The 20,505-nt window shown below is 44.2% G+C and overlaps 1 protein-coding gene across 2 annotated transcripts in view; it reads right to left on the reverse strand.

Annotated features, from left to right (window-relative positions):
* The window catches only part of UBXN7 (UBX domain protein 7), a 255,626-nt gene that overhangs the window by 221,256 nt on the left and 13,865 nt on the right, over positions 1-20,505 (reverse strand). The window contains exon 2 of one of the 2 annotated variants that reach the window (XM_029617006.1): positions 12,113-12,170. The exons of the other annotated variant lie outside the window; for it this stretch is intronic. The gene's annotated coding sequence lies outside the window, so the exon portion shown is untranslated. The remainder of the gene's footprint in view (positions 1-12,112; positions 12,171-20,505) is intronic. 2 annotated transcript variants of the gene reach the window in all.

Consider the following 20,505-nt stretch of genomic DNA (forward strand, 5'->3'; position numbering starts at 1 on the left):
GAGCAATTCTAGGTCTCCGGCCCACCCAAATATAGGATAACAGACGTTTCTGCCATGTAAAAAGGCTTTGCTTAGGAATGGCTAGTGGAAGTGTTTGAAATAAGTAGAGAAATTTAGGCAGAATCGACATCTTTATGGCTGCTATTTGCCCAAACCAGGAGATCCTATAACAATTCCACTCCTCTAAATCTCTAGCAATCTGGGACCATATTTTATCATAATTGAGTTGGGTCAGCTCTTGAGTAACACTAATATAAACTCCTAAATATTTAATATGAGATTGTGCCCAGCGAAATCTAAATTTCTCCCTCATGGACTTTTCCATGTCAGCAGAGACAGTTACATTGAGAATCTCCGATTTCTCCCAATTTATGTGAAAACCGGAGACTTTGCCAAATTCCTCAAGAGTTTGGGACAACAGCTTAAGGGATCACTCTGGTTCAGTAACCGAAAGCAAAATATCGTCCGCAAAGAGTGATAATTTTGTTGTAAAAGCACCCACCTGTACCCCATGTATCTCTGAATTACTCCGAATTTTATTGGCTAAAGGTTCAAGAAAAATAGCAAATAGCAGAGTTGACAGAGGACATCCCTGTCTGGTGCACCGCTGTATCTGAAAAGTGGACGAGTATCCCCCATTAACCTTTATACACGCTAAAGGATGCTGATATAGCTGGTGAAGCCATTGAAGGAAATTTGCCCCAAAATTCAAGCGTTGCAATAGGGCAAATAAATAGGGCCAGTGAACTACATCAAAGGCTTTTTCGGCATCAACCGAGAGAGCCACCGCTGGTATCCTATGTTGTTTTACCCACCAGATCATATCCAGGATTTTGTGCACATTATCGCTGGCCTGTCTACCCGGAATAAAGCCTGCCTGATTCGGGTGATTTGGGCCAGAAGCCCATTTAGTCGGTTCACCAGAATTTTGGCCAAAATCTTCAAATCAATATTGATAAGGGATATTGGTCTATAGGACCCACAAACTGTGAGATCCCTGCCAGGTTTAGCCAAGATCGTGATGCCGGCCATATTGGCTGAGGAAGAAAGCGGTTGACCTTCCTTCAATGATTTTAAAAATTTAGCCAAAATAGGGGCAAGCAGGGGAGCAAACTGTTTGTAAAATCTTCCCGTATAGCCATCTATACCTGGTGATTTTCCTGGTTTTATATCTTGAATGGCCTTCCGTATTTCCAGTTCCGAAATATCCTTATCAATGATAAACCGCTGGGAGGGTTCTAAGGCTTTCAGGTCGGAGTTTTCCAAGTATGCCTCTATGTCCCCCTGAGTTATCTGCTCGTTAGCGGAGTATAATTCGGCAAAAAATTGTTGAAAACACTACCTGATCACCTTACCGTCAGAGAGCATAGTTCCCTCTTGGCTTCTGATTTTACAATAGCGACCTGGTCCTGTCTACACTTCAATTTATGAGCCAGTAGTTTCCCTGCTTTATTGCCTCCTTCAAAATATTTTTGTTGTGTCCGTTCCAGCTGATACGTGATAGCAGCATCAATAGAAGCTATCTTCGTGCGTACAGCTTCAACGGACGCAAGAGAGCCCCTACGTTGGGATCCATTTTACGGATTTTCTCCAATGCGCTTAACTGCCGCACCAAGCGCATCCGCTCATTGTCCCTTTGGCGTTTAACATAGGAGGCTCGTGCTATAAATTTACCCCTTAGAACCGCTTTGAGACATTCCCATACCATCCCAACTGTTACCTCCCCAGTATCATTAATCAATAGATAGTCCTGAACATCTTGTTCCATTTTAGAGAGAAAACTCTGATCATTGATAAGGGAATCATTCAGTTTCCAATATCTCATCCCTCTATCATAATCCTGAAGTTGGAAAGTAAACCAAATGGGGGCATGATCAGACCATACAATGGCCTCAATCTCTACCTCCTGCACCCGGGGTAATAAGCTTCTACTGCCCATGAACATATCAATTCTCGAATAGCTACCAAGAGGGGTAGAATAAAACGTGTAATTCCTAGATTTAGGAAAACGTGTGCGCCATATATCCAAAATCCCCATATCGGTCATCAGGCGTTTAAGTGCCTGTCGAGACACCTTAGGGTCCGAACTAGTCCCTGTGGAGGTGTCCTTGCCAGGATCTAGAGTTAGATTAAAATCCCCATCTATTATAAGAGATCCTTCTATTTTAGATGCCAATGTATGATTCAGTGACTTAAAGAAATCAGCTTTGTGAGCAGACGGCCCATAGACCGAGATCAGAAAAAAGATTTCCCCCCCATTAGTAATTTCAACATAACCATTCTACCCAAGGGGTCTGTGGTAAGAGCCTTAAATTCAAAATTAATATCCTTGTGCAGTAAAATTCCTACACCCGAATACTTTGAAGTGGGAATAGCGGCTGCTCAGTATTGATAGGGAAATTTAGGATGTTTCATTAGACCCAAGTAACGTTTCCTCAAGTGGGTTTCTTGAAGGAAGACCACATCCGCCTTCATGCGATCTAGTTCCTTAAACAATAAACGACGCTTGCCCGGGCTATTAAGCCCTTTAGCATTGAGAGAATAAAATTTAAGGGTAACCATTTAAAGAAGAACTCCCCTTCTTTCTGCTGCCGCTATCTATTGGGCAACCACCCAGGAGCCAACCTCTTTGAAAAGCCAAAATTATCACCTTCATTTCAACAAGCAGAAATCCCATTCCCTTCCCCCCTCTCCCTTTAGACCCAGAAGCACAAAACCTGTGCTCCAAATAAGCATGGAGGAAGTCTCTCGTCACTCCTCATGGCACCTGAAACGGGTGAAATATAAACATATAGTAACCGCCAGTTTTTCTGCTCCAATGCAGTAGAAAAAGCGCAGAGCCTATTCAAGCTGAATGCTCAGTCACTCCGGGTCCTTTGCGACCCGCTGCCAGCGAGGTTGGGAGTTGATTGTAGTCACGATGTTAGCCAAGGAGGAGCCGGCTTCCTTCGTAGCAGGGGGAACATCAACATTAATGCCCGCTTCCTTCAAGATCACGCAGGCTTCCAGTACCGTCTTAGCTCTGTGTGTAGTTCCCTGGATCATGAAAAACAAACCTCCAGGGAAAAGCCACCTATATCGGATGTTGCCCTCAATAAGCTTAGCTGTAACGCAGCGGAAGTCCTGGCGCTTTTTTAAAGTGGCTGAAGATAAATCCGCAAAGATGGCAATGTCATGGCCCTCCCAGTGCCATGTGCGCTGACACCTGGAAATGTTGTAGAGCTTATCTTTAAAGGCAAAAGAGTGGAAGCACACCACTATATCCCTGGGTCTGTTAGCAATTCTGAGACCCAGTGTTCTGTGTGCCTTGTCAATAAGAATGTTAGGCATGACAGCCTCTGTCAAGTTTTCATCAGTTTCCAAAAGGGAGGTTGCTATTTTTTCAACCACAGTAAAACAGTCCCCGTAGTCTTCCATTTCTGGCACTCCTCTTATCCAGAGATTACGTCTCCGACTGCAGTTTTCTATATCTTCTACCTTATCCGCTAAAGCTTGGCAGGTGACTTTCAATTCCTGATGGCATGCTTGCATCTGAGACCAGCCCTCCCCTTGAGTGTCCAGCCAGATCTCAGCCTCGTCCACCCTTCTGCCTAATTCAGCAGTCTCATCTCTCATTTCGGCCAGCAAGCTAGTGATTTCTGCTTTATAGCTCTTTATGTCCTGTCTTAATTCGGTGAACCAACCTCTTAATTCTGCTCGCGATGGAAATTTACTTGTGGTGGCTAGTAAATCGGGCGCTCCCTCCTCGCTCTCTGAGAGCGGGTCCTCCGGCTCCATTTTGAATTTTGCCGCCACTGTCCCGGGAGTACGAAAATTTTCACAAATCACTCACTTTGTGTTTCGCGGCCATGCCCCAAGCTTCGGGACCCCTTGGTAATGCTAGGGCTCTGATTTTAAAGAAAAACCGAGCGGCTTTTAATCGCTAAAGCCCACGGTGCACACAGAGCAGCAGATTCAAGCTGCTCGCATGAGGGGTGACGTCACTTCCTCCCATCCAAATCATTTTTAAACCCAGTTATACTAACTGCTGTGACCACATCCTCTGGCAATGAGGATGTGGTCACAGAGCGAAAAAGAATTTTCTTCGTTTTGTTTTAAATGAGCTACTTGCTAACTTCATGGAATAACCCCTGGTCCTATTATCTGAGAGAGTAAATAACCGATTTACATTAACTTGTTCAAGTCCTTTCATGATTTTGTAGACTTATCATATCCCCCTCTCTTCTCCAAACTGAACAGCCTCAAATGGCAGCCATTCCATGCCCCCTATCATTTTGGTCACCCTTCTCTGCACTTTCTCCAGTACAGCTATATCCTTTTTGAGATACGGTGACCAGAACTGCACACAGTATTCAAGGTGCGGTCTTACGATGGATCGATACAGAGGCATTATGACATCCTCCGTTTTATTTTCCATTCCCTTCTTAATAATTCCTAAGATTCTGTTTGTTTTTTGATCGCCACAGCACACTAGGCCGACGATTTCAATGTATTATCTACTATGACGCCTAGATCTCTTTCCTGGGTGATAACTCCTAAGATAGAACCTAACATTGTGTTACTACAACAAAGGTTATTTTTCCCTATATGCATCACTTTGTACTTGTCCACATTAAATTTCATCTGCCATTTGGAAGCGCAATCTTCCAGTCTTGCAAGATCCTCCTGCAATTCATCGCAATCTGCTTGAGATTTAACTACTCTGATGGATTCTAGGTCAGACTGTGCAACCCTAATATGGCAGGCAGCACAAAGAGTGTTGCTTGTGCTTCTCTGTTGCTGGAACCCTAGTACGCTGTAGCTTGCACATTCAGCCGGCTAGAACTTGGACTCGAGTGCACAAGATGGCCGCATAAAGAAATCGCTCCGCTCCTGACGCAGCTTTCAAAGCAAAAAAACCCCGTTTTTCATCAGCTCCTCTTCAGAGACCACGGTGCACTGGTTAGCTCTTGCGATTGTGCACAAGCTGGAATGGCGGCGAGAAAAAAAGCTGTGGACCTGAAGCAGTTTCACTTCAGCAAGCTTCCTCCCGATCTTGGCAGCGACCACGAGGCAGGGCTGGAGCAGGCCGCGGCCGCCGCGAATGACACTCCGGCTCAGGTACCTGACCCTACGGCTGGGGAAAGCGTGGAATGGGCGGAGACAACGGCCCAACTTAAAAATGATATTCGCGGCTGGTTTGTGGAATTTAGGGCTGATTTAGAAGCCCATAAACAAGAGCTGATGGCCTCAATGGCAGACATCCGGGAAGATATAGCCGGCTTAGGCCTTCGGGTGGATGAGCTTGAAAACAGAGTAGATGCGCACGGCGTATCTTTAAACACAGTAGCGCTGCAACAGACTCATATGGAAGAAGAACTTGGCACGCTACAAGAAAAATTAGAAGATTTGGAAAATCGCTCTAGACACTGCAATATCAGAATTAGGGGAGTTCCTGAATCCTCTGACTACACGGATGTTATGCAAACTGCCAATACCATCTGTAAATTTATTTTATGCCACCCTCCAAAAGCAGGAGATCGGGAGCCGGGGACTCAGAGTGACCCCATCCGACTAGAGAGGGCGCATAGGGCCTTGGGGCCCAGAACAGACTCGAGGCCGCGTGATATTATTCTGTGCTGCCACAGCTTTCTACAAAAAGCCAAAATAATGGAAGCAGCCAGCAAAAAACATGCATGGTCATGGGAAGGACACTCAATATCCCTATTTCAGGATTTGGCCCCTTCCACTCTCCGCAAATGCTTTGAGCTGAAAGAAATTACTGCCTACCTTCGGGCTGAAAATATACGCTATCGCTGGACCTTCCCCTTTTGGACTTCAATTCACGATCAACGGCGTGACCTATCGTATCAAAACGCTCACGGAGGCTATCGGTGCACTGAACAAGGCCGGACACCAACCTAATATAGTGGCACCGAAGAAACCCACACGAAACTTGAAAATGGATGATCATCCGAAATGGCGCAGGGCGGGTAAGGGAGGACGACGCCTTAATCGCCATTCTGAGGATTCCCGCACTGCTTTGTCCGATCAAGGCTGATTCCAAGTCTGGAAGGAGTCTGAGCTACGACCACGGTCGAAGAGACTCTAATTCATCACTACTGTTCCAGGATTCCCCAAGTTGTTCTCCATACGCATTTGATCAATGTGAGTGCTTGTGGTATCCGGAGGGGAACAGATGGACTTCTCCACATAGTGAGACTGTTTCTTGTTCTACTTAAACATATACTACGGGGTTTATTGATACACCACTAACGGGAGGGGGGTGGGGGAGTTTGGGTCTTGTTGGCAGGGAGTGACTCCCAGGAGGGGAGTATACTCACCCACGAGTTGAAGCGGGTGATGTTGGTATTGGGGATGATATGGGGGTTAGCCTTTCCGGGGATTATACAGGTTACCACTGTGCTGTTTGGCTTGTTATTCGTTACCAGGGGAAAACTATCTTCTAATGGCTAATCAGCCTACATCCTCTAAAAGTTTGGGTACTGGAGAGTGTATTATGTCCATTAATGTCAAGGGCCTCAACCATTACCGTAAAAGATTTCTCCTTTACCAAGAGCTGCAAAATCATCATGTTTCTATTGCGTTACTCCAGGAGACACATTTAAAGAAACGGCACAAAAGGGTATTATCGTCACCTCACTATCCCCATAAACATAAGAACATAAGAAAATGCCATACTGGGTCAGACCAAGGGTCCATCAAGCCCAGCATCCTGTCTCCAACAGTGGCCAATCCAGGCCATAAGAACCTGGCAAGTACCCAAAAACTAAGTCTATTCCATGTAACCATTGCTAATGGCAGTGGCTATTCTCTAAGTGAACTTAATAGCAGGTAATGGACTTCTCCTCCAAGAACTTATCCAATCCTTTTTTAAACACAGCTATACTTACTGCACGAACCACATTCTCTGGCAACAAATTCCAGAGTTTAATTGTGCGTTGAGTAAAAAAGAACTTTCTCCGATTAGTTTTAAATGTGCCCCATGCTAACTTCATGGAGTGTCCCCTAGTCTTTCTACTATCTGAAAGAGTAAATAACCGATTCACATCTACCCGTTCTAGACCTCTCATGATTTTAAACACCTCTATCATATCCCCCCTCAGTCGTCTCTTCTCCAAGCTGAAAAGTCCTAACCTCTTTAGTCTTTCCTCATAGGGGAGTTGTTCCATTCCCCTTATCATTTTGGTAGCCCTTCTCTGTACCTTCTCTGTACCTTCTCCATCGCTGCTAGTACAAAAGATTCCAAATATGCGGGGGTGGGTATACTGATTGCTCGTGATCTAGTCCATGAGGTATTAGAGGTTGTACGAGATCCTCTGGGGCGATATGTTTTGCTTAAATTTAGAGTGGGAAAACAGATTACTACTTTGGTTAGCCTGTACGCACCTAATACAGGTCAGGATCTCTTCTTTCATACGCTAGAAGAGGTACTGAATAAACACGCTGAAGGAGCACTCATTGTGGGGGGGGGGGATTTTAATGTGACACATAGCCCTTCTTTAGATAACTCAGCACAGACATCTACAGTTCCTAAAAAAATACGGAAGCGCCTATCCACATTAATATCCCACTGGCAGCTGGGAGATGTCTGGCGGTTGAGGAATCCGCATTCTTGATGTTATAGTTATTTCTCACATACTCACCAGCTTTACTCCAGGATAGACTATTTCCTGGTAGATAAGCAGACACAAAACTGGGTGATTGATGCTGGTATCGAACCCATAGTATGGTCGGATCATGCCCCAGTGTGGATTAAATTGCAATTTTCTCCCCAAGACCCGGGCCAAAAATTTTGGCGATTGAATAAGAGCCTCCTCAGGGATCCATCCTTTGTGACACATTTGGGAACCCAACTTACTGAGTTTTTCCAACGACATACTAATGATTCTACACCTGGACCGACGATATGGGACTGCTCCAAGGCAGTTGCGCGGGGCATACTCATATCCCGGGCCTCTTTTTGCAAACGGGAAAAGGAGACGCAAAGGCGAACCTTAACCACAGAGTTGGCTCAGCTATCCCAGAGGCAAATGCAAACGCAGTGCCCTCGATCCCTTCGGCGAATGGAGGGCATCCGTGATACCATTAGGGCACTCGATGCTGAAAAAATTGCTTTTCAATTGGACATTGTAAAACAGCAATACTTCGAAGGGAGTAATAAGGCAGGCCGTTTACTAGACCGCCGCTTAAAGGAGGTTCTTACCCAAAACAATATAGCCAAAATTAAGGATAGTGGGGGACTATTGGTTACGTCATCTGAAGGGATCCGGAAATGTTTTACTGATTTTTATGGTCAACTGTACAGCGAGGACACTACCATAGTCAACACTGATATAGCTGGGTATTTGGAGGATCTACCTTTACCGACTATCACTGTCGAGCAACAGACATATCTTGATTCCCCCATACTCCTTGAAGAGGTTCAACAGGCCATAAAGTCCCTAAAACCCGGGAAGTCTCCAGGCCTTGATGGCCTGACTGGATGTTACTATAAAAAGCTCTCATGTGGTGGCTGAACCCCTCACTGAAATGTTTAATTCTTTGCAAACTACTGGGCGGCTGGCGCATAATGCCAATGTTGCGGGTATTACAGTACTTGCCAAACCAGGCCCGGACCCTATTCACTGTGGGTTATACCGCCCAATTTCACTTATAAATTTGGATTTGAAAATTCTAGCCCGCATATTGGCGGAACGCTTAAAGGGCATCATCCCTTCCTTAGTGCATAATGATCAGGTGGGATTTATTCCATCCCGTATGGCTAGTGACAATATTAGGAAAGTGGTTGATCTGATCGATTGGGTACACCATCATAAGCTCCCTGCTGCGCTATTGGCTATTGACGCGGAGAAGGCCTTCGACTTAGTTCATTGGCCCTTCCTCTTTAGAGTGCTGGACACAATGAACTTTGGCGAGTTTTTTCAAACTTGGATCAAGAAATTGTATATGCAGCCACAGGCCAGAGTCAAAGTTAATGGAGGGTATGGGCCGTTACTCAATATACAGAGAGGGACGCGCCAGGGATATCCGTTATCACCCATGCTTTTTGCACTTTTTTTTAGAGCCCTTGGCTTGGACTATCTGACGGACGGCTAATATCACTGGCGTCCGTCTTCCTAACTTACATTTTAAACTGTCCCTATTTGCGGACGATATCCTTTTTACTTTAACTAATCCTGCCACATCCCTACAGGGGGTTGCGGATGCGCTGGAGCGGTTTCATAAAGTGTCTGGCTTCACCGTGAATTTAGAAAAATCAGAGCTCTTGAATCTCACTTTGTCTCCACAGGAGGTTCTAGACATTAAACAACGATTTCCCTTTCGATGGGCAAAATCCTCTATTAAATACCTGGGGGTACACATTGGATCTCACACTTCACAATTGCAATCCCTTAATTATAACTCTCTATGGAAAAAGATCGACAGAGATATGCTGACATGGTATAGGGATTCATTCTCCTGGCTGGGCAGATTGGCCATCGTTAAAATGGTAATTCTCCCATGCCTCCTATATTTTTTCTCTACCATACCTATCTTTCTCCCCACTGCATTGCTGAAACGGTGGCAGACTAAAATTTACAGCTTTATCTGGAGAAAACGGCCACCCTGGGTAGCTCGAACTGTTTTATATTTACCCAAGCGGGCAGGGGGCTTGGGAGCACCGAACCTTATCTGGTATTACGCAGCAGCACAGCTTCGGTTTTTAGTAGATTTTTATCGTAAGGTGGATACCAAACAATGGGTCCAATTGGAACAAAGGCAAATAGGGTCTATGCCCCTTCAGGCGTTAGCATGGCAGCCTAAATCCACCTGGCTGCCCATGGCGAGATTACCTCTAGCTCTTACTACCACACTTAAGAGTGTGGAAGACATGGAAACCTAAACTTGTGGGCCTTTCTGAATATTTTCAGTCATCTCGCCTTTTTTCCAATAACCTTTTTCGGGGAGGCACAGAAAATCCTCAGCTGGTATCTTGGGAACAACAAGGGCTCTCTACATTTGGCCAATGTCTGAGGGATATGTCTGTGCGGAGCCTGGAGGCTTTATCTAGTTCAGGGGCGCTTGACCTAGGACAAGTGTTGGCATATGCTCAGGTCCGTCATTTTCTTCAAACATTACTATCCACCAAAAAGATCCACCCACATAAAACCCTCTTTGAGTCCTATTGTGAACATGCAGACAAAATGAGGGAAGTCCTTTCTAAAATTTATAAGCTACTAAATAATCATTCCCCTTATTCGGCCAACCATCTTTTAGCCTGGAACAAGGACCTAGGGGAAGATCTCTCAAAGGATGATTGGGATCTCATATTCCTGCAGTTTTCTAAGGTGTCTATTGCTGCTTCTATACAAGAACACTGCTACAAAGTGTTGTATCGATGGCACTGGACCCCAGAGAAACTTCATAGAATGATGCCTGCCATCCCTAATTTATGTTAGCGAGGCTGTGGCCTTGTTGCTAATTATACTCATATTTGGTGGCATTGCCCAAAAGTACGCTCATTTTGGCAACAGCTTTTTGAATGGCTTGAGTCTGTGGTGCCGGGATTTCGGACTCCTAGCATAAGGGGTGTTTTATTACATGAGCCCTCTGAGGAATACCCTAAGCATACTCATAAATTCCTTACACAAGTATATATTGCTGCTCGAGCTACATTAGCTAAGGTGTGGAAATCTCCTGACATCCCATCCAGGGCAGAGGTACTGCGCAGGTTACATAGCCAGTATCATCTGTCATATCTCACTGCGGTAAAACATGATAATCTGAAACCTTTTCAAGCTATATGGCGCCCTCTGACCCAATGGCTACTTACTCAGAAGGGTCCCACTCAGGGGATAGCCTAATCGCGTTGAGACACCTCAGCCAGGTACCCAAGGGTAGGATGACATACCGAAAAACCTGGATACAAAACATCTGACACCGTTTATTTAGTTTTTATACCTCTTTATTACAGCCAATACAGTAATCTCTTTGCTTAACATGTTGATCCTGTATAAGGAACTGGAAAGGGGGGGGGGGGGGGGGGGTTTGAGATGAAAAAAAAAATTACTTGGCTCATCTAGAGTGCAATGTGCCTGCTGGCTTTGGAAGTAAATATTTCATTGTTCTTTGTACTCTGATTTGTATTCTACTTTAAGCTGTAATCCTGTTACTGTGTTTGCTCAATGTTCATGTTTTCACTTTCAATAAAATACCAATTGAAAAAAAAAAAAAATGAAGAACACACTTGGCTATGACTATAAGCTCTGTGCTTGCCTTATTTTACTCCAGTGTTGAATATGCTTACTTAGTATGTGAATGTTCTGCCCACACAACCAATATCAACTCAATTCTGAATAACAGCTGCTGAATTTTCAGACTGCCTTAAACCAACTAACCTCAACAGCTGGTATATCTTTGGTAGAACAGCGCTACTAGACATACAAATGTTGTAGATAGCCAGAGAGGAAGAGGCAAACAGAGGTCCCAATCACCCTATGTACAGTCACACCCTGACAAAAAACACACAAACATTTTCAATGGCACAAGATCTGTCTCGACAAAAAATGCAATTAATACATCTGTGACTGCCCATGAAGAGATGTGGCAGATGTGACTTGGAGATCATGCTGCTGGAATTAGCATAGGTATCAGAGTGACAGCGTAGCTTCCTGTAGGGGCAGAGGAAGAAAGGGCTGCCTGGAAGGGCTCATACCAGCTGGCAGATCAAAAGCATTCGACCTGACCAGATAGCAGTGACTGTAGTGAGAGAAGACCGTGCCAACACCTTTTTTGTGAGGATGACCTGTGCAAAGTGAGAGATCTTGCTGAGACCAACTCATGAGCATTAAAACATGCGCTTTAAAAGAAAGAAATCCGACTTTGGTAGACGGACAGGAAAAAATTACTAATTTATTATGGAAGTTCCAGCATTTCACTTTGGTATTCATCAGTTTGTTAACCAGTTGTACTTGGCCATATTTTCATTTAATGATGAAGTTCCTTTCATTTAAGGTACTAAATCATCCCCATCCTGCAGAATGGAGTCATAATTCAAAGCAAATTAACTAGGTTCCGTTATATCTAAATTTATTGATTTAAAAAAAAATGGTAAAATTAGGTTTCTTACCTGATAGTTTTCTTTCCCGTGTCCTAACAGACCAATCCAGACACGTTATTTTTCTCTCCTACCAGTAGATGGAGACAGAGAAAAAAAGCCAAATAAGGAACTGTGCCACCTGCAACCTCTTCAGTATGAATCTCACAAAGTAACCCCTTCCCACGAGCAAGGCATAAATCAACAAAAAACAGAACCACCGGTGAACTTTCAAACTGTTGAGCCCCTTGAATGAAAGGGCTCTGAAACACAGATAGCAATTTGACCAAATATACGAGCAGAATCATGGCTGGGTCTCTTAGACTGGTCTGTTAGAGTGCCAGGAAAGAAAATTAGCAGGTAAGAAACCTAATTTTACTTTCTGATTATCCTTAACAGACCAGTCCAGATGCATGGGATATACCCAAGCCACTCAGACTGGGAGGGATCCTGCAAGTCCAGCTCTCATGTCGCACGCTTCAAATGAAGCAGCATTCCAAGCCTGCACATTCAGATGATAATGCCTGGAGAAGGAATGAAAGAAGGACCACATAGCGGCTCTACAAATCTCCTGTGGTGATACAGAATGGCACTCTGCCCATGATGTCACCTGGGCCCTAGCAGAATGAGCTCTAAGTCTCTCCAGAACTGCAAACCCTTGCAAACGTATGCCAACACTATGGCCTCTTTAATCCACTTAGCGATAGTGGCATTTGATGCCATCTAACCCTTCTCATATCTCCTAAACAGCAACAGTGATCAGACAACTGGAAATGATAGGTCATCTTCAAGTAGTGTAAAAGCGATCTCCAAACATCCAGCACTGCTTGAACCAGATCGCCTAAAGACCGGTAGTTCCGGTGTACCATATGAAATGCTGAAACTATTTTGGCAAAAAAGATGGTACTATACAAATACAAATTCCTGCAAAGTGATCCGTAAAAAAAGATCACTTCAGAGCTCCAAAACATGTCTCGCTGAAAAAAAAAATCACCAAAACTCCCCTTCATTATGAGATCTTTCAAAGATGCCCATTTAAGAGGCTCAAACGGCCTTGCACTCAATGCTCTCAAGACTAGATTAAGGTTCCAAGAGGGAATTAGCCATCTAACTGGAGGATGCAACTATTTAACCCCTTGGAGAAAATGAGACACATCAGGATAGGAAGCTACCTCGAATCTTACCTTGGTATCAAGAAACAATGACCATGTGCACCTTGAAACAATTCAGGGCCAGACCCCTTTTCAGCCCACTCTGCAAAAAGGAAAGGAAGTCTGAAACAGACATTGACAATGGGACCAAACTAGCTTCCCTACCTCATACTTCAAAAACCTCCCAAACCCAAACAGAGGCCAAGGAAGTTGATTGCTTCTCAGCATGGAGTAAAGTCACAATCACCTCTTCCGAGTAACCCTTACTCCTCAACCTTCTCCTCGCAAAAGCCAGGCCGTGAGACAGAAGTAAATCTGCTATTTGCAAAATCACCAGTCCCTGATGCAAAATTCTGGCATGTAATCAAATCTCAAGGGCCCTCTCATTCTGAGGTATAACAAATCTGCAAACTATGGTCTCCTGAGCCATAAGCACCACCAAACCTTGGTGTCTCTGGATCCCTCGAATTACCCAGCCTACCAACGGCCAAGGTGGGAACACAAAGAATAAATCCTTGAAACCACTTCTCAGTCATGGCATCAAATCCTGTTGACCCTGGTTCCCTTCTCCTGCAGAAAAACTGGGAACACTTGGTACTCTGTACTGTTGCCATCACATTCTCTGGGATGTAAGATGTGTCTGTTCAGAAAATCCGCTAGCTAGCATATTCTCCACTGCGACAACTTGTGCTGCTGAAATCGCCACAAGTTGATTCTCCATCCAGGGAAACAGCATCATCTCCACAGAAACCACCAGTCTTTATTCCTCCCTGATGGTTTATGTAGGTTATTTCCGTTGCATTGTCTGAAAACACTTTCTGCCTTCCCCTTTACTAAGCAGCAGAAATCACAGCAAGGCCCTTCTTGATCGCCCTTGTCTCTAGACGACTGATGGGCCATGATCTAACCTCCAGATTCCAGAAACCCTGCCCAACCCTTGATAATGGGCTCCCAATCACTGAGACCTGTATCCATTGTCAATACAGACCATTCCAGAATGTCTAATTCCACTGCCCTGGACAAACTGGCTACCGAGACCAGACTGCACTTGGCTTCTGAGAAGAAGGAAAAACAGACCTCATCTGAGTCTGTGGATTCCAATGTAAAAGAAAAACCTTCTGCAAAAGAAGCATGTGAGCTGTCACCCACAGAATGAAATTGAGTCGACACCATCAAGCCCAGTACCTGTAGATAATCCCACACCCTTGGCACCAGCAAGTGAAGAAACTGATACACCTAGGATTGAATCCTGTCTATCCTGTCCGACGTCAAACATTCTCCCTTCCAGAGTTTTGAAACAGGTTACCAGTTATTCCAGGACCTGAGGTCTGGAGCTTGCTCTTGGAAAAATTGATCACCCAACACAGATTCTGCATTAGTTGACTCACATGGAAATAACCAACATACATTTGTTTACCAATTTTGCCAGAATCAACCACACCCATTCCTTCTGGAATGCCTCCAGAGCATCATCCTGGAAAAAGTTCTGGGTGCAATAGTGAGCCCAAAAGGCAGAGCCTAAAATTGAATATGCTTTCCCCAAGAACGCAAACCAGAGAAAGCTTTCATTGTCTTTTCAGATTGGCATATGAAATATGCCTCAGACAAATCTAGGGACATAAAGAGCTCTCCTTTGCATACCATCACAATTACCAAGTAAAGGGTCTCCATGTGAAAATGTGGGACTCTCCAAGCTGCATTAACCTTCTTTAAATCTAAAATGAGTCAGAAAGTGCCCTCCTTCTTCGGCACCACTAAGTAAATGGAATAATGACCCTGACCCCACGCTCTCCTCAACACCAGCACTACCACTGCCCAATGAAGAAGACTGTCCAGACTGTCCCGCACCAAAGCCTTCTTTCTTGCCGAAACACAATGGAAAGGTATGAAAAGATTGAACACTGGTAGCACAAAATCTAAAGCATAACCATCTCTTATGACCATCAGAACCCATTGATCTGATGTAAAATGGGTCCACTCCTCATAAAACTGGGCCAACCATTGCCTTATTTTCTGACGCGACCTACATTGCAAAGATTTTCCTCCCCCTCCTGTACTCTCCCGCACATTCTTTAGGCCCAAGCGAAAGGACTGAGACCTACCCACCCCCCTGCCTCTGACTCATGAAGAGGATGTCGCAGACTTCATCAGATGATAGAGCTAAACATCCTTAAACAAAGGCCTGCTGGGAAGATTTAGGGTTATCTTCAGGAAGATTAAAGTGACTTGGAATCACCATCTTTAAACAGCGTCTGCAAATCCCACCCAAACAGAAGATTTCCCTTAAAAGGAAACTTCCGCAAGCAAGACTCGGACTAGACATCTGCTGACCAGTTACAAAACTGCAATAGACACTTACTTAAGAACATAACATTTGCCATACTGGGTCAAGCCAAGGGTCCATCAAGTCCAGTATCCTTTTTCCAACAAAAGACAATCCAAGTCACAGGTACCTGGCAAGTACCCAAACATTAAACAGATTCAATGCTACTAATGCTGGCAACAAGCAATGGCTATTCCCTATTGATTGGTTGCTTCAGTCTCCACCATTACAGCTTCAATTTTTCGCACTCTGTCAGTTACCTCTCATAAGACTGAAAGGTGGTTTAAGCCTTGATATTGGTGTTACAAATTTGTGGCCTATTAACCATCTTCGTGTATGCTACCATGTGTTAGTTATATGCTTTTCTACTTAGACCATTGATGTGCTAAAGGGAACTCCCCAAAGCCCCTTGGTTCAACTATTTTATGAAAACAAAAAATGTTTCAAGTGAATGAGATTACATATGCTTGACTATAGGCCGCCTAGAACTCTTTTGTATTGGCAGCATATAAACGTACATAAATAAAATCAGAGGTAACTAAGGTTCTTTGATAATAAAGCAGTAGCACATCACTGTCTAGAGTAATAAAATATTGTAAAATGCATATCTGTTATTTAATATGAACTGCTGCTTTAAAATGAGAATAAACGTGTATTTTTAATAGTTTAAAGTATGTTTCTTACAATTTATAGCAGGAATAGTGTGTTTCCTCATTAATTATACCAAAACAAACTAATTAGTCTATAAATAATTTATAGTGTTAGAATCCAGAGGGATTTGAGTGTTTTGAATGGGTGGACCTTGAGAGTTTATTGCTCCTCTAATTTCTAGCTCACCCCTTGCTTTGCGTTATATCAGTTTGTATGAGCTGGTTTTGGGGGCAATTTTATTCATGTGTGAATAAGAGACTCTGCACAATTCACTTCTCCTATCATCTGCTTATTCTAACAAAACATACCTGGACCTATTTTCTCTTTATGCAAGGATCTAGCTGATTCAATTGCTTAACTTGTAAATTATACGTGAATCTGTTAGGAAGCAGGCATGTTCAGATGATTTACACCTGCAGTCATTTCTTTATAAGTGTTTATAGTGTACTGTGTAATTTTTCAAAAGCACCTACAGCAATCAGTACTGTGTATCATGCAGCAATTAAACATTTTATTTAATACAACTGTACTAGTAATACTACTAAAAGCATCAACTTGCTATTTCCTGGCTCTGCTGCTTGTATACTTTACATTATAACCATACCCTGCTTTTAAGAATGTCCATGTTTATCTCATGACTTAGTTCTTCATCTTATAGTATTGAACTAATGTATGGTTAAATTATGCTTACATGATAACTATTTCCTTGAGACCTCCTAGTGCAGTCATCACATATGGGATTTTTCTCCTTGACAGTTGACGGAGACAGAAGACATCTCTGGGCTATATCAGAGGTGTGGTCCTGGCTCAAATTGGCAGCCTCTGCCAAAGCACTGTGACCAATAATATTATCCAAATAGGGCCCACAAGACTGTTCTAAGTTAAGTAAGAGTTAAGTCAACAGAAGAAGCAGCCAAGCATAGTTAGGATAACAAATGTGTGCTTTGTGTTCTTGCCCTTCTGACCCCTGTATTCCTGGGCGGGATCTAGACTGGTCTATCAGGACTTAAAGAAAGAAAACTATCAGGTAAGCATAATTTAACCTTCCTTTTCTTCCTGCTAGACTAGTCATCACATATGGAAGTTACAAAAGCTACTCCTTGCAGAAATGGGCAGAAGACAGTGTCGTCCTAAATTCCTGCCCCAAAGTCAGCATCTGCCTTGGGCCTGTACATCCAATTTGTAATGCTTGACAAATTAATACAAATATGACCAAGCAGATGCCTTGCAAATTTCCTCAAGGAGGCCAAAGCTGCTTCTGCCCAGGACAATGCCTGTGCCCTTGTAGAATGGGCCTGGAGTGCTGCTGGAGCCTGCTTGCCAAACAGCAAGTAAGCTGTTGCTATTGCCTCCTTGATCCACCTGATTACAGTGGATTTGGAGGTTGTCTCCCCTTCCAGGGACCGCCAAACAGCACAAAGTTTGTCTTTTTCTAAAGGCATTTGTTACTTTCAGATATCTCAAAAGTAAGCGGAGTACATCTAGTAGGCGCAGGCGCTTATTCTGTCCCTGACAATTCCCTACTATTGAAGGCTGGAAGGAATCCCAATTGATTTACATGGAAGGCATATAACACCTTGGGCAGGAAGGATGGGACTGGTGAAAAGTGACCAAATCCAGAGAGAATACTAAATAAGGGTCCCTGTACAACAGGGTCTACAGCTCCTAGACATGCCTGGGAGAGAAAATTACTTCAAATAGGTGAATTTCAGCAATAAGTCCTTAACAGTTGCTTGCTTTATCAACAGGAAGGGCAGCTTGACCAAGGCCCTAGTATCAAACCGAGATCCCACTGAGGTACTACTGGGCAAAATGGGAGAGTAATGCGTTTCATCTCTTTCAAAAAATGCGATGTCTGGTTGCGTTGATACCGGGCAGCCTTTAAATTTGGCCCCTATAGCAAGAAAGAGCTGCTACCTGTACCTTCAAGGAACTGATGGCTAACCCTTTATTCAATCCAGCTTGCAGAAAGTCTAGTATTTAAGAACATAAGAAGTTGCCATACTGGGCCAGACCAAGGATCCATCAAGCCCAGCATCCTGTTTCCAACAGTGGGCAATCCAGGTTACAAGTACCCAAAACATTAAGTAGATCCTATGTTACTAAAGCCAGTAATACCAGAGGCTATTCCCTAAGTCAATTTGATTAATAGCAATTTGTGAGATGTCTGCTCTCCAAGGAGAGAGACCCTTTTCAGCATAGAAGTTCTCACTCGCCTGATATCGGCTAGGGAAGTGGAAAACTCCCATGTTTTCAGCATTATTACATTCATGAATGAAGAGTAACCTTTCTTGCCAGGCGCACCCTCTCAAGGGCCAAGCCATAAGAGAAATGGAGATGGGTCTTCCATTGGCACCAGACCTTGCCAGAGGTGGTCCCGTTCCCTGGGCAATCTCATTGGGGTTCCGTCCAGTAGTCTCAATACATCTATGTACCAGTGCATCCTTGGTCAAACTGGAGTTACTAGCAAATTCACAGATGAGTTTCTCTATTGTTTTTGTCTTGCTTACAGAAGGGCAAGGTGGAAAGACGTACAACAGCCTGAGCCATGGTGAAAGGCCATTGGACACTGGCTCTACCCTGCAACTGAAGAACATGTCTATCCTTTGTGTTTGACCCTGTTATCATTAAATATGCACTTGGGGGCCCCAGCAATCCACCATCCTTTTAAAGATTTCTGGACCCAGTGCCCACTCTCTTAGGTCCAGCCTGTTCCTGCAGATAAAATCGGCTTGGAGGTTCTCCTTCCCTGCTATGGATCCTGAAGATGGAGAAGACTTTTCTCCACTCACTCGAACAATCAGGCTGCTTCCTGCAATATTGTGAGGCTGTGAATGCCCTCTTGCCTGTTCACATGTGCCACTGCCATGGTGTTGTCTGACAGTACCCCGACTGCCTTCCCCTTTACTAGCAGAAGGAAGTGCTGTAGGACCAGCCTATTGGCTCTCATCTCTAACCTGTTATTGACCAGGATGCCTCTTTTCTTGACCAGTGCCCTTGAGCCAGTTGACCATGGCAGTGTGCATTTCATCCCCCAGGCTGGCATTTATTGTGACTATGACACAGCCAAGGGGCTCCAGGGCTATTCCCTTTTGGAGGTTCAAGGGTTATGCCCATCAATTCAGAAAGCTTTCCACTCTCAAGAGTACCTAAAGTTGGCACTGGTAGTCCTGGGAGCAGGATCTGTTGCAAAGGCAGCATGTGAGCCCTGGCCCACATGCTGCCATAAAAAAAAATGTTGATGCCATGAGGCCTAGAAGGTGGAGGTAAGTCCAACATCCTGGATGTTTCCTGAACTGAAAGGCCAGTACCCAGTCTATGAAATTTGGACATTCTGCTGGGCATCAGAAAAACTTGTCACTCATTTGTATCGAAGTAGACCTCTAAGAAGAGAGAGATTTATTGTAACCTGGGAGGTGATTTAATCAATGATTTTAAATAAGAACTCCAATATCTGAGACAGCTCTAGGTTGCTCTTCATATAGTTCACCACCCAGCCAAATTGTTGCAGGAGGTGAGTCACTATACCCAAAGTGTGGCAGCTCCTGGGCTGAACTGGCTGTTATAAGCCAATCATCCAAATACGTCTGCAATGCAATGACCTGACTGCAAAAGGCTGCTGCCGCCACCCACCACGATCTTCATAACAATCCTGGGAGTTGTCACTAGGCCAAAGTGTAACACCCAAAGCTGAAAATGTTCATCCATGATGCAGAACCTTAGTAAGATCTGATGAGACACATGAATGGGGATATGGACATGTGCTTCTAAGTCTAGGGATGCTAAGATGCTATCACTAATCACAGTGTTTCCATTTGAAAATGTGGTTTATGCAGATCTCTACACCCCTTTTAGATCCAACACTAGGCAGAAGGATCTGTCTCTTCTTTCACAGTATGAAATACATTGAGTAAGTGCCTTGTCCCATCTCTTGCTTATAGGAGCTGTAGCTTTGCTAATGTTCCTCCTGATTGCCTCTGTTCTCAGAGGGGAGAGACAGGGGGAGCAGCTTTGTATAGTCTGAGGCATATTCCTTCCATATGATGTCCAAGATCCACTAGTCTGAAGTGATTTGGGTTCACTCTAGTACCTCAGCAGGCGCCCTCCTACTGGGACCACCACCAGAGGGACCCGCTGATGGTCACTGAATTGAGTGGCTACCACCTGCTGCAACAGGGGGCTCTGTTTCACTCTTCTTGCCCCCCAAAGGGCTGGTTCTTATTTCTTGCTTCTGAAGAGGAGTGTCTCACAGGTTTGTATCTACACCAGTCCTGGAAATGCTGATCTCTGAAGCTCTGCAT

This window comes from Rhinatrema bivittatum, chromosome 9, assembly GCF_901001135.1.
Source record: "Rhinatrema bivittatum chromosome 9, aRhiBiv1.1, whole genome shotgun sequence".
Classification (NCBI taxonomy): Eukaryota; Metazoa; Chordata; class Amphibia; order Gymnophiona; family Rhinatrematidae; genus Rhinatrema; species Rhinatrema bivittatum.